This window comes from Lissotriton helveticus, chromosome 10 (assembly GCF_964261635.1).
Source record: "Lissotriton helveticus chromosome 10, aLisHel1.1, whole genome shotgun sequence".
Taxonomy (NCBI): domain Eukaryota; kingdom Metazoa; phylum Chordata; class Amphibia; order Caudata; family Salamandridae; genus Lissotriton; species Lissotriton helveticus.
Window position 1 is genome coordinate 850,028,979 of NC_136071.1, and position 13,774 is coordinate 850,042,752.

Below are 13,774 nucleotides of genomic sequence, written 5' to 3' on the forward strand. Positions count from 1 at the left end.
AGGAGGAAATTTTCAAGCAGGTTGCCACAAAACGTAGAACTGTGCGTCACATTAGGAGCTGCTGGAGCACGCGATTTCACTCTCACTTTTTTTTTATTTATTTTTTTATTTTAATGCTGATTTTATTGAAAGAAGCATTCCATTGCATTTTTGTTAAATTACAAACTGAACTTTAAAAAAAACAAAAACATTTTAACATTAAACAACTTTGCGTCAAATTGTGTAGTTTGTCTGTGAAGCGCCTCATATGACATCTCAGGTTAAAGGTCAGTGAGCCTAGCATACATGTTTATTTCAAAAGTAACCAATTTTGTAAATGGTCGTGGGAGAATTCATCATTTTTCAGGACAATATCTGATATGTTGTTGAAATATTTTTTTGTGTTTTAGGATTTACAACAGAAGTGGGGAAAACTGACAGGCAATCTGACCAACTCCCTTATCAAGGGTGCTTGGGCTTCCTGCGAAGGATAAAAGCTCACCAAGTTAATTATACTGAGAAAAAGAGAGATCTTTACAGAGAAAGATGCACCCTGCATAGCTTAGGTCTGAGGTAAAAATGCAATTTTCTGGAAATCTGGTCAAGCTTCCAGGTAATGTGTCCACAAGTAGTCCATTTCTTTAGGACACAATGTCTTTAAGGGCAGAGGAAAGATCTGGGAAGGAAAATTGGTAACCAATTGCTAGCGTCCTCTTGGGAATAACCTTCTGACCCTTCAGGAGCATGACACCACGTTCCGTCCCAAAAATAGCATTGACCACAAATTCTGGAAGAGGGATGCAAGCCGGACGGCTTAGGGCCGAGGCAAAGCACTGGGTAAACTCTGCATTTGTGGCTGTGCTCGGGGCCACACCATTTAGAACCCCGTGCACTGCTTCTGTCTCCATGGCATAGGTGATGACTCCAGCCATGTCAGCCACATGGATCCATGGGAAGTACTGGCACCCAGAGCCAATGGGGCCTCCCAGCCCAAAGCGGAATGGCCAGATCATCTGCGAAATGGCACCACCGTCATTACCAAGGATGACTCCAGACCGCACCACCACCTGACGTGTAGGGCATTTTAGGTTTGCTGGTAGTGTTGCAGTGGCCTCCCAGTCCCTGACCAGGCAGGAGAGGAAATCGAAGTCTCCACTAGGGCTGTCCTCTGTATACTCTGCTGTAGGGCTGGGTGGGTAGTAACCCACACAGGAGACCAAGACCCACACACCAGGTGGAGTATCCATTTCGCCGATGGCTCTAGCAAGGATTTTGGTGGTCTTGAGTCTGCTGGAGACAACTTCGTTCTTAAAGTCCTCGTTCCATCTGCGCAGCGGGTTCAGGATGTTCTCTCCAGCCAGGTTGACAACAGCGTCGCAGGGAGGCAAGCCATTAGCCTCGAGGTTGCCCCAGGTGATCGGCCCTTCCACAGGCTGGCGGGAGACAATAGTGACCTCATGACCTCTGCTCTTCAGGAGGCGGCTCAAAGAACGGCCCACAAATCCTGTCCCACCACCTACTAGTACTCTCATGGTGGAACCGATTTCACTCTCACTTACTCATCAATCATGAACCCCATGTACAGGTTGATGAATCTTTGATATTGACAGAGATGTAGGGAGTTGAGGTCAATATTATACCCCAAACAGACCGTGAATCCCCTAGCTAAATAGTTCTAGGTATTTCATTTTGTCTGCTTTCTGCATTATGATCACTGCATTGTTATATGATATGCACAAGCCTAAGGGCATGGCCAAGGAGTCGAGAATGGCGGTCTTGTGAGCTCAAAGCTCCGCGCCGGCCTGACATTTATTAGCGCAATCCTGCAAAGCCGGAGACCGGTGGACGTTGCAGATCTGCCCAGTCGGTGCAGGGACCCTGGAAAGCTGGTGATCGTGCCGTCTCCTGAGCTTCTGTGGGGAGCCCAGGCCCTCGGTGGATGCTGGCACTTGATGCGGCCAAGATGGCGGCCCGGAGCTGACTCACGCAGGAGAGCGGGGCAGAGTTTGGGCTTTGCCGAAGTTTGGGCTGCGGTCGGGGGCGCACAGTCGGCGGCCCACAACGATCTACAGAGCGCTGCTAGGGACTGCTGGAACACGGAGGCAGTGACAGTGCAGAGATAGGGAGGCAGAGTACACGGCAAGGGAGGTGTCGTTGGAGCCCAGTCTGGGATCGAATATTAAGGCACAGGCTACGCCACCAGCCCTACTGTTGCGATAGTGCCCAGTGCCGGGGCCAGTGAGCAGTAGTGGATGAACCGCTGTGACCCCCATTGGGTCTGAAAGCTATCTGGGGATTTCTCAAGGTTGCAGTCTTGACCCTGCATGGGCTGGCTGGCATTGGTTGGGACCCAACCCCGTGGATGGCTGGTCGGGCCTAGAAGATAATCTGGGCCTGTGGCACTGAAGAGACCGGAGTGCACCATACCTGTTCACTCTGGGACCGTTTGGAGAAGGTTGGGCGCCTATTGGGGCTTATGTGGTGGCCTAGTAGACACTGAGACTGTGCTGGCCCACGGTTGAGCTGCGGGGGTGTGCAAAGCGGACAAGCCTAGCCCAGATTGGGTCAGTGGCTCTGGACCTCGGTGGGCCCCCCTGGGGAAGACAGGGACTGCATGGAGAGGGGGCATCCCCGGATCCCCTGGAGAAACGGTCGAAGGAGGATTATCGGCAAAGGAGAGTAAAGTTCGGCTTGGACTCCCGTGTGGGCAGGTGCTAGAGCGAAGAATTGGCCTCTAGATCAGGACCGTGTCACACAGATCAATGAAACCCTATGGGGCGCCAGTTTGCCGACCCCAAGGTTTTCCCATTGCATTAGATAGGCCGCACGGCCGAGGAGTCACGCCATGGGGTGTCCAGCGGGTATCAGAGCTGGTTGCTGAGCTGCCCTTCCTCCCCCGGCATGACTCCTCGGCCGTGCAGCCTATCTAATGCAATGGGAAAACCTCGGGGTCTGCAAACTGGCGCCCCATAGGACCCAGATGATAGTGCTCCAGAGCAGACGCAGACTGACCTGGAGGACCCAGTGCAGCTGCAGCTGAGCAAAATACTGGAGGCCATAGCGGACACAAGAGTCACCCTCCACCAGGATATCAGCACAGTGGTGGTGGGGCTTGGCCTCTTGTGAGAGGAGCACAAGAAGCTTTCTAAGAGGGTGAAGGAGACAGAATCCAGTCTCACCATTATAGCCCCCGTCCAAAAGGCCCTGGAGCAGCAGATGGGGTCACGAACAGTGTGAGCGTGGTGGAGAGACGGGCTGAGGATGCGGAGAGGCGAGACAGGTGGAACAACGTCCGAGTCCTGGGGCTGCCGGAGGGTGTTGAGGGCGGCAACATGGTGTCCTACTTGGAACAGTGGCTGAGAACGGTGGTGGCACCTGAGGGCTTGTCGACCATCTACACTCTTGAAAGGACCCACAGAGACCCGGCCAGGCCACTGGTGCCGGGGCGTCTTCCGCAGCCAGAAGTGGCCCGGTTGCTTCACTTCTGGGACAGGGATACACTCCTACAGAAAGCACGTACAGAGGGCCCCTACACTGTTAATAACAGCAACGTTTCCCTCTTCCCGGACTATTCCCTGGAGGTGCAGAGAAAGTGGATCTTGTTTTTGGAGGTCAGGAAAGCATTGAGGGAAGAGGGCCTCCAATATTCCTTAATGTTTCCAGACCGACTCATTTTTGTGGCAGTCCGATAGACGCCTGGGATTGGCCTGAGTCCCACAGGGCTGAAGCCTCCCAGCCAGCGGGCCCCGGACCCGAGATGAGGAGAAAGCCGGAACTCAGGAAGTGCGCCGGAAGGCACTCTCGCGGGGGAGCCCCTAAAAAAGAAGGAGAGAGCTAAAGCCCTCCAGGCAGTGGCGGCACTCATGCAAGACAGGAGGAGTGTGTCCCCAGAGGGGGTGGGGGTCAGGCACTTCAAGGGACACTGAAGACAACGACTCCGACACCTCTCTCTGTGACAGTGTGAAGCTGCTGGTGGTAACAACGAACATGGCTGACGAAATCATCTGAGATTGCTTGAACTTAAAGGCGATCCTGGCTCCTCTGCTGTGGCTGGACTAGCACTAGTGGACCCTGGTATCGAGCCAACTGAAGTTAGAGGGGCTGGCATGCTCCGGATGGTTTGTTTGCCAGAAATATGTCTTTACTGGTTCACCCCCCACACTGAGGGCCTTCCTGGGTTAAGGCCTCATCAAGGGCTATGTTTCACATGTCGTTTGGGCGACTGACCATTGTCAGGCTGCCCTGAGGTTTGAGAGTTATTCAGATTGGGGATTCATCTGTTGGATCTTATTGCTTTGATTTTTGCAGAGGAGGGAGGTTGTACATGAAGGTGGGCATGGGCAGGGTGGTCCATCCCCAGTGGATCTGGGGCGTAGATCTGTTGGCATGGCAAGCACACTTAATACTGTAAGGTTCCTCACATGGAACATCCAAGAAATGGGTACAATGGCCAAACGCCACAACATTTATTCTTATTTGCTGCGTAGAGATGTGCATATTGCATTCCTCCCGGAGACGCATCCTAGCAGGGTAGAGGCAGAGAGGTTGAAGAGGAGATTGAGGGGGCAGATTTTTGCAACCACCTTCTCGGCCTTTGCTAGAGGGGTATTAATCTGGGATGAAGCTGAGGATCCCTATTGCCCTTGAACACTCCTGGCTTGATCCAGAGGGGCAGTATGTCCTACTTACTGGGAGATTAGATGGACAGGAGCTTACGCTAGGCAATATATATGCACCCAACCAGGACCAGGTTAGTTTCCCAGAGTCTATCTCTGCCCCATTGGCTCTGCACATGTGCAGCCATCTTATTTTAGGGGGTGACTTTAATTGTGTCTCAGATGGTGCTGTGGATCACTCCCAACCCCCATTACTGGGAACTCAGCCTCACCATACGGCAATGGGTTTCCGTAAATGGATGTCCCACTGGGGTCTTGGGGATACATGGAGACTACAACGTGCAAGGGACAGGGAATATTCCTTTTTTTCACCAGTGCACCAGGTACATTCTAGGCTCGACGTATTATTTTGTTCCCTGGCCTTTAATAGTTCTTTTTCCCACACTGAATATCTGGGGCATACCCTATCAGACCATAGCCCACTACTAATATTGGATCAACCAGCAGGCAGGCGCCCTCGGTTCCCACATGGAAATTAAATCCGTTGTTACTGGACGATGCCCCCTTCCGGGCCTCGTTGCTTACACTAATTGAAACATACTTCCCTATTAACACTAACACAGCTTCATCACCCCAGATGGAATGGGAGGCATTTAAAGTGGTCGTACGGGGCCACTGTATGGGTCGAGCAAGTGGGGCTCATAGGGAATTGCATCAGGAGCTCCTGGAACTGGAGGATAACATTTGCATACTTGATAATTTACGGGGGGGGGTGATGCGGCCCAGGTGGCTCTACAGGAAACACGGGAACGCTATAACGACGTGTTGGGCAGAATAGGGTGTTACCATTATAAAGACTACTTGGAGAGAGTGCAGAGGGAGGAGGGGAGAGTATGCTGGCTATTGGTGAGGCCGCTCAGGCCTGAGTTAGGGGGTGCGCCCATCACGCAACTTGGCTTGAACTTGGGAAATGTGGTATATGACCTGGATGTAATCAATGATTCATTCCTGATGTACTACGAAAAGCTATACGAGGCTCCGGCCCCCTTGCAGGATATACGGCACTTCTTGGGTCCCCTACAGCTCCGCACACAAGAAGATGAAGCTCGGGAAGAGCTGTGAGACCCGATCACCTTGCAGGAAGTCAAGGCCGCCCTCGCGGCACTGCCGCCTGGTAAGATGCCGGGGCCTGTAGGCCTCCCGGCTGAGTTCTATCAGCGTTTCGCTGACACGCTAGCCCCACACCTTCTTGCGTTTTTTGCAGAGGCGTATGAGGAGGGTGGGTTGCCAAACTCCACCCAAACGGCGCTTGTGATCCCTCTACAAAAGTCCAATAAACCAGGGGCTGTAGTGAAGGACTACAGGCCTCTTGCCATGCTTAATTTAGATTTTAAGATTCTGAGCATGGTGCTGGCAGGTAACCTACTCCTGGATATGAAGGCCCTGATCCACCCAGACCAAAACAGGTTTATCCCATCGTGCAACACCTACAACCTCTGTGGACTCTACTCTGTATTGTATCATGTGGAGACTCCAGCCCGCCGATGGGTGGCAGTCCTATCAGTGGACTTGTAGAAGGGTTTTGATACAGTGGGCTGGAAATATCTGTTTGAGGTGGTGTTGCGAATGGGCCTGGGGGAAGACTGGGTGCAGCTTCTTTATGCTTCACCTACAGCGAGAGTTAAGACGGGTAGAACCATTTCTTGGCAGTATAAGATATCCCGGGGGTCATGGCAGGGGTGTCCCCTGTCCCCGCTCCTGTTCGCCCTGGTCATTGAACCTCTAGCGAGAAGGTTTTGCCTGAGGGCAGGGGCTGGGACTGCCCCTTGGCAGGCAACGACACCACATCTCTCTGTACGCAGATGATCTGCTGATATATCTGTCAGAGGCGGTTGAGGGTGCTGCTGAAGCTTTCCATATTCTGGATGACTTCGCTCAGCTCTCTAGGTTAACAAATGCAAGACATACCTGTTCCCGATTTCCCGAAAGCGGGGCCGGTACCCAGGCCAGTGACAATGCTAACTAACATTCGTTGGGCTCAGATCACGTTTAAATATCTGGGCATTGACATTTACTGTATAACACAGAAAACACAGAGGGTCTATCAGCTTAATTATATAGCTGGACTGTCAGTCCGAGTCAACAGGATCTCGGGTGTATAAATCACATGAAGACAGCATAATTCAATATACGGTGAACACCATGTGTATAGGAAAAGCCAACACAGCGCAGATCATTCATACATGGCTGACAAATCCAGAACAATTAGTGAAGGGTTTCCATCAAATAGACTCAGTGATCAGTCCTATCATTTGGCCAAACCCAAGTGCATGTCAGTCTGGTCCCCTGATCATTGGGACAGCAAACACCGCACCATCTATTGCTGGTTAAGGATTTGGTCCACCAACATATGCGAACCGTCAGTGATGGCTGTTCCTTGATGGTCAAGTGAATAGCAGTGCAACAAAGAAATAGTGACTTTAAAATAGGATGGAGTGTCCTCCTACTAATAACTTTATTCTGCGGACGAACCACACCTCCGAGTTAAAAACCAAGAACAGTGCAAGAGAGACAGTCAAACAAATATCTGTCTGATAACGGGCCAACATGTTTCTGCCTATCGGGTATAAAATCCCATGGCATTCGTCAGGGCCTCTGTTCTTTCAATAGTTGCACAAGTAGTAGTGAAACAAAAGAAACACCACCACCACCAAAGTGAGAGAAATAAAAAATTAGAAAGGTTGAATACGGTACAACCTGTAACAACCGCAGACATTAGCCCTCCAAGTCAATAAGGAAATACAAATTCTATGGAGGAAAATGTATAGTCGTTAATTATGGACTGACTATGTCAGTTACCCACCCACATTGACATTTACTACAATTTAGATGCCTTAAGGGCTGGGAACTTGGGGAGAGCACTACGTTCACTTTGCTCATGCGTACATTTCTGGTGCACATTACAGTTACCCATTATGGCCTTGATTACCCTGTCCAAAATGCTTATGCTGCCCCGGATGTTGTACTTTTTCGTAAACCTACCGGTCTTGATGCTGAGCGGTTGGTTCCACCCTTTGAATGCCCTTTTGCTGGAGTTGGTGTGGGGAGTCCGGCGTCCAAGGGTGTCCTTATCAATTTTGCAATGACCCATGTTGGAGGGTGGCTTAGGGGTCCCCAATTTCGAACACTATGTGTTGGCTGCCCAGCTGCAGTGTGTAGCACAGTGGGTGGAGGGCATAAATGAGGGAGGTACATGTCTGTGGGACCCGACGTCTAACCCTAACCTGGTGACGGCAACATTACTGCTGCCGACTTCACCTACCCCTACTGCTCCCTGCTGCAACGTACGGCTTTCTAGACATGGAGAAGATGTTGGGGAGGGGGGCAACGGCCTGCCAGGTATTCCCCCATGCTACCCCTAGTGGGGTTGCCACACGGCAACCCACAATCTGTATTTACGAGCGACCAATTGGGGTGGTGGTCCGAAGCTGGACTGGACAATGTTGGGGATTGCTACTTAGACAAAACGCTGAAACCATTCACAGAGCTGGTTAAGACCTGCGGGCTTCCCCTGGGTCAGTTCCTACAATATGAGGCGCTGCAGCGCACGTTTTCACAGCTGTGGGGAAATGGGAGGGAGGAGCCTGATACACACCCGGCCCTCCATGCCTTGTTTATGCTTAGTACTGCGGTCCACTTGCTGAAATGGTTATATGCCACCCTGGTGGACGCTTCAATCACTCCCCTAGACAGGCTGCGGGCAAGATGGGATAAGATTGGGGGAATGGCTCTCACCGACTCTGAGTGGCGCAAAGTGTTGCGATACCATAAGAAGGTCTCCCGGAATACCCGTTTAAATATATTCAATTTAATTACACGCACAGGACCTATATGACCCCCCCACCAGCTTAACGTGACATATGGAGGGGAAGTGCGACAATGCCCATGGTGTGCTTATCCAGATCATGACTTTAGTCACATGACCTGGGAATGCCAAGGATTTCGTCCTTTCTGGGAGTCAGTGTTGGTCAAAATCAATAATGTGTTGGGAAGGGAGTTGGCTCCCACGATACAGGTATGTCTGCTAGGCCTCTTTCCCTGGCCTCCTAAGCGCATAGTCGGGAACCGGTAGATTGATCTTGCACTGGGTCTTGCTAAGCGCAGGATAGCGATGGAGTGGAAATCGGTGAGGGGGCCACAGTTCGCAACTTGGAGCAGGGATAGGATCGCATGGGCTGGAGCAGAGGGCAGAATACTGAGTTGGAAGGAGGCTCAGGGAATGAGAAAGTGCCCAATTGCTGGGCAGTGGAGAGAGGCTTTGGCCGAGTGGGAGAATCCTGTAAGTGCCAGTGGGGAAGAGGATGGGCCTTACCATCGATCACAACCTGTTGCCATTGTACAAGGTGTCTTCTCGGGATCCCTTGGGGCTGTGGGGGTCTGATACTCGGGATGGCTGCATAGGGGTTTCAGCCTGCTCTGGGCTGGTTAGTGGAACGTGGATGGGAAGTCCATGGTGGTGGTGTTTTCCCCTTCCCCCTGGACCTGCTTGCGGGTCATGTCTACTGTCACTTCTCTGGGACTTTACTTAGGTAATGCATACACACTACTCCTCTGTACACGTTACTTTACGTTTTTTCTTATTTGGGTGCCTTTTTCTTTCTTCTTTTTCTTTAGATTTCTTTTTCTGAACTCTATTTGTAGTTTGATGTGAACACGAACTTAAATATCATATCCACAAGACTTTGTACGGCTACACACACAATAGATGTAAAATTACAGTAATAGTGGAGCAGGCGCTGGTGAATGTAACCACTACTTGAAGATGTAAACAGCCTTTCAACCTGTTCTGATTAGTGCAATGGTTGCTGGGCGAGGCACCAGGCTATTGCTGTATAAGCATTATTATACTACATGTATGGAGGATCACTAGGGGTGCCAGTGTACTATTGTCGATATTCTTGCATTGCATAACTTGGACTCTTTTGATATTCTGTCCTTCTATTTTTTCTTATGTGTATTCTGTTTGACGATTTGTATAAAATGCCAATAAAATGTTGTATTTTAAATGATATGCCCAAGACTAACCTTATATGTAGAGTTAGTCTACTCACCCTCTTCAATCGTCTGTTGTTAATTAATTTGTGTCATATAGTGCTACATATTTTAAACGTTTTTGGTAAAAGCAACCATCTGTCTGGCCGAATATCGTGCTAATTTAAGTCAACTGTAACTCCTTGTTCACCTACTTCATGAACAATAGTTTTTGCTGCTTTTTGTATTTATCTCAAAGGTTATCACTAATTATGATATCAGTTGTGAGGTAGGTCCTCTGTTTTTTTCTACGCCCACCCAACACTTACTAGTTGCAGTGTAGTGTAGGAGGCATAGACACTGCTCTGACAAATGCCTTAGACCCACTGCTGATTAGAGGCAGAAACATGTTGGCATAATTATTTGTACAGAGACGCATACAGGTCATTACACCTAAGTATGCCTCCTGCATTTACCCCTCTGTAATTTTGTAATCAACCAGGGACACCACCAAATTAAAGGATACTTTAGTGGATTACTCTTCTGGAAGAAGGGGACCCCTATATATCTGGTAAACTGGCTATACATAGGGAAAGAAACACTTTAAGTAAAGGTCTATAGCTAGTTAAGTCAAGATATTGACATAAACTGTTCTAGGTCTCTTCAATATGTGCAACCACAATTAGTGGATTACCCCATTGTTTTTTAAAGTCAGAAACTGGACCTAAATCATTGTCCTGAGAGAAGAAATAGCTAAGAACTCCCTCAGAAAAAACCCATTCTGAGGTCGAGTCCACCCTGGTAGTGACATCATGGGATTGTAATTTCAGTGTCCGAATTAGGATATTAGATAGAATAGGACACATCAGCTGCGTATGTAAATAATTAGATGTGCTATGTATATACTTCTTCATGTAATGATTGACCTATGCTCTCCCTAGATTAGTGTATATATCTTATGTATCAATGTATATGTATTTTAATGTGACTACTGTATATATATGTATTATAGGTACTTATATATATTCCTTTCTTGTTTTTGTATTTTCTTTAGTGTATAATTTGTCTCATGTGTGTGCGAAAGACGGTCACCTGATGAAGGCAGAATGCCGAAACGCGCGTAGTCCTAATCCACCGCTTTGCCTACTTTATAAAGAACATTGACCGGTTCTATTGTTATTTGTTTAGTTAATGTACTGTATGTATGTATATATATATGTCTCCATACATATGATTTTTGAATTATCAATAACCAGATGAAGAATAAAATACCATGTTTTTAAAAATTTATATAAAAATGTTGAAAAAAGTAAATATAAACTAATTGTCATGGAAAAAAATGCTTTTCATATAAAAGAAAAAACTTTGACTCTAATCCTATATATGTTTTGTGTAGTCACAATCTTTTTGGAGTATGAATAAGGGAGAGCTCTGGCAGTAATTAATTGAATGTTTTGCTATAGTTTTCACTTTCCTAAAATTATTATTAATTCATGGCATCCTTGGTCAAGTAAAGTTAAGAATTCATGCTTCATTTCCATGTTACTGGCCCTTAATTTTAAGTATGGTTGCCTACTACAAATTTTGCATTTAACACATTTCATTTTTAAAGGTAATCTCTGCACATTATACTTTTAACAACACATTATTGCAAATGACTACATTTGTTGTAGCTGAGCGTTGTGGTGGTGAAACTCTTGTCTCGCCCAAGGCACTTACTAAGTCTTTTGACGACAGAGGTGTTTTTCATACTTTTTTTCTCATAAACAGTGTTATTTGAACAGGCTATATAAACGTTTCATATTAGTCACTGTTTGTGCCATTAATATGTATTTATCAAGTATATATTGCGGTTTATAGTTCTCATTTAATTGACTAGTTTGATTTGAAATGGTTTTAAACTAGCTACCAAATAAAGATTTACATACAATAAGGGCTACGGTTCTAATTGTTTTCTACAGGTATCCTGTATGAATTATGCTTTATTCGAACTGAATGACCAGTTGATCCCTTTTAAAAACGGACTCTCAGTATAGCAGGGTCGAGGAGTCTAGGCTTACTTCAGGGAGTTGTGTGGTGTTGAATCCTGAATTGGACTGCATAGAAGAGACCAGTTGTGGAGCATACTGTGACCTCTACCAGGGTGTCCTGGCGCTAGAAAATAGGTTACAGCTACCAAAGAGCCTTTGGGGAGGAAATCCCCAAAAAGAAATAATACCTACTGCACAATGAACAGCCAGGTATTTATATCTTTATCAAAGTGAAGATATTTCGACCTTTTCTTGTTAGATACTGATTTAATGTTCTAGATGTTAGGTGCTACGTTGGAAAATAATGTCCTTCCATTCAAACAAAGAAGGGAAGGTTGGCATTCTTAGATCTCAAAGGGTGAGCTGTGATATTTGAATTAAGAAAGTGAGGCTCCTTAATGGTCCGAGCTTCATAAAAAATATTTAGGATCTTGAAAATTATATAATTATACATTTCCTAACTGGTACCAAAGAAGACCTTAAAAGAGGTTGAAATATGGGACCATCTTGGAAGTTCCAAGATTAATCGAGCAGTTAGATTCTGAATAACCTGCAGAGTGTAGCATTTAGTCTGGAAGGCTGCATCACCTAGAACCTAAGTTATGTTTTTTCGTTAAAAGATGAGCAATAGAGGGATAATTTTTCTAAACAGATGAAGAATAGGGTAACAGGCGTCTGCAAATCTAGAAAGATGACTTTTGAAGCATATAGAGAGATCAAAATGACACCAAGATTTCTGGCATACGCCATAGGTTCAGATGATATACTTAGTTCTTGTGACCCCCAGTTTTCAGCAGTATTTTCCATTAGGCAACCCATAAAGAACCTCCATGTTCTCAAAGTTGTATTTTAATTGACTGACAGCCATCCAGGATGATAAACGGTGACACTTTAAACAATATTTAAATCACCTGAATTTTCAGGCAGGACTTTGTTTTTAAAAAGAAAAGGAGTTTATTTACAGATAAGTCAAAGTACTGAAATTTAAGCACAGATCCGCATGACCCATATTATATCAAGTGCCCCTCGGTGGCCACTGAATGTGCTACCGATTTCTGCGCCTGAGGCACTTTAGTATTACAGAAGGTACCTTGGGCCCCCTCACGAGGTGCACTGAGTGAGCCACAAAGAGGTGGGGTACAGTCCATGCGCCCCTCTGAAAGGGAGGCAATGGGTCACATTGTTGTGTTTCTATCTAGGACCCTAATTCGATATTCCTGATTTATGCCCTTATATGGTTATAATAAATAATATCCTTATAAAGGCATAAGAATCATATCCATATTTAGTCATAGCCCATGCAGTCCAAATCAGGCAAGTCTACTTCCCTAGACTCCTAGAAAGTACAACGCGTTCTTTAAACAAACCAAACCTCCAGCAACCTGGGAAATCCCCATGCTTCTGTTTTGATTTGTCCTGGAACTCCTGCGAGCACTGAAAGAACGGCCAGTTCTTAGTGACATCTTTATTGACGTCTTATGTCCAACCTTACGTCAAACCCGGCACCTTTCAGGTATAAATATACCAACGTTGCCTTAAGCAAACACACGGTGGTTTGGAGCAGAGCGGCTATCTGCTTGCCCAAGAGCCCAGCTGATGCAAGAGCCCACGAACGCCGCCCCTCCCTTTTGACGCACTGAGAAAGACGCTGTCTTTTTCTCCAGCCGAGAAAATCCAGCTCTGGTGTTTTCAGCCACCCTTGCGGGTTGCTGGGATATCGAGTCCTGAGAAAGAGATACCAGACCTCCTGCTTTCTATTACCCAGGTACGGAGCTGACTAAACCCTTAAAGAGAATTCTTGATTCAGATTCCTTGGCAAAACCAACTTAACTTAAACTGCTACTTACTTACTCCTTCCCACGTATTAGGCTTAGGTCAGGTACACCGGGGTAGGCGTATCTAGAAGCACCAGTTGAGTACGTTAGTCAATGTTTTTATGTATGTATATATTTTATCCATTTTAAAGTACCATATGGCTAAGAAACCATATCAATGCTTTTACAGTATTATTTCATAATACTCCTTTTACTGTACGCACTTTACTTTATGATAAGTATTGCAATTATGGCAATTAATTTCTCTTGCATGAGAAAGAAGACTGCTCAATAAATAACACCT

At 46.8% G+C, this 13,774-nt stretch overlaps 1 pseudogene; it reads right to left on the reverse strand.

Moving 5' to 3' along the window:
* Nucleotides 1-593: 593 nt before the first annotated feature.
* On the reverse strand, nt 594-1,513 carry LOC144785515 (epimerase family protein SDR39U1 pseudogene; annotated as a pseudogene).
* Between the last annotated feature and the right edge of the window lie 12,261 nt (nt 1,514-13,774).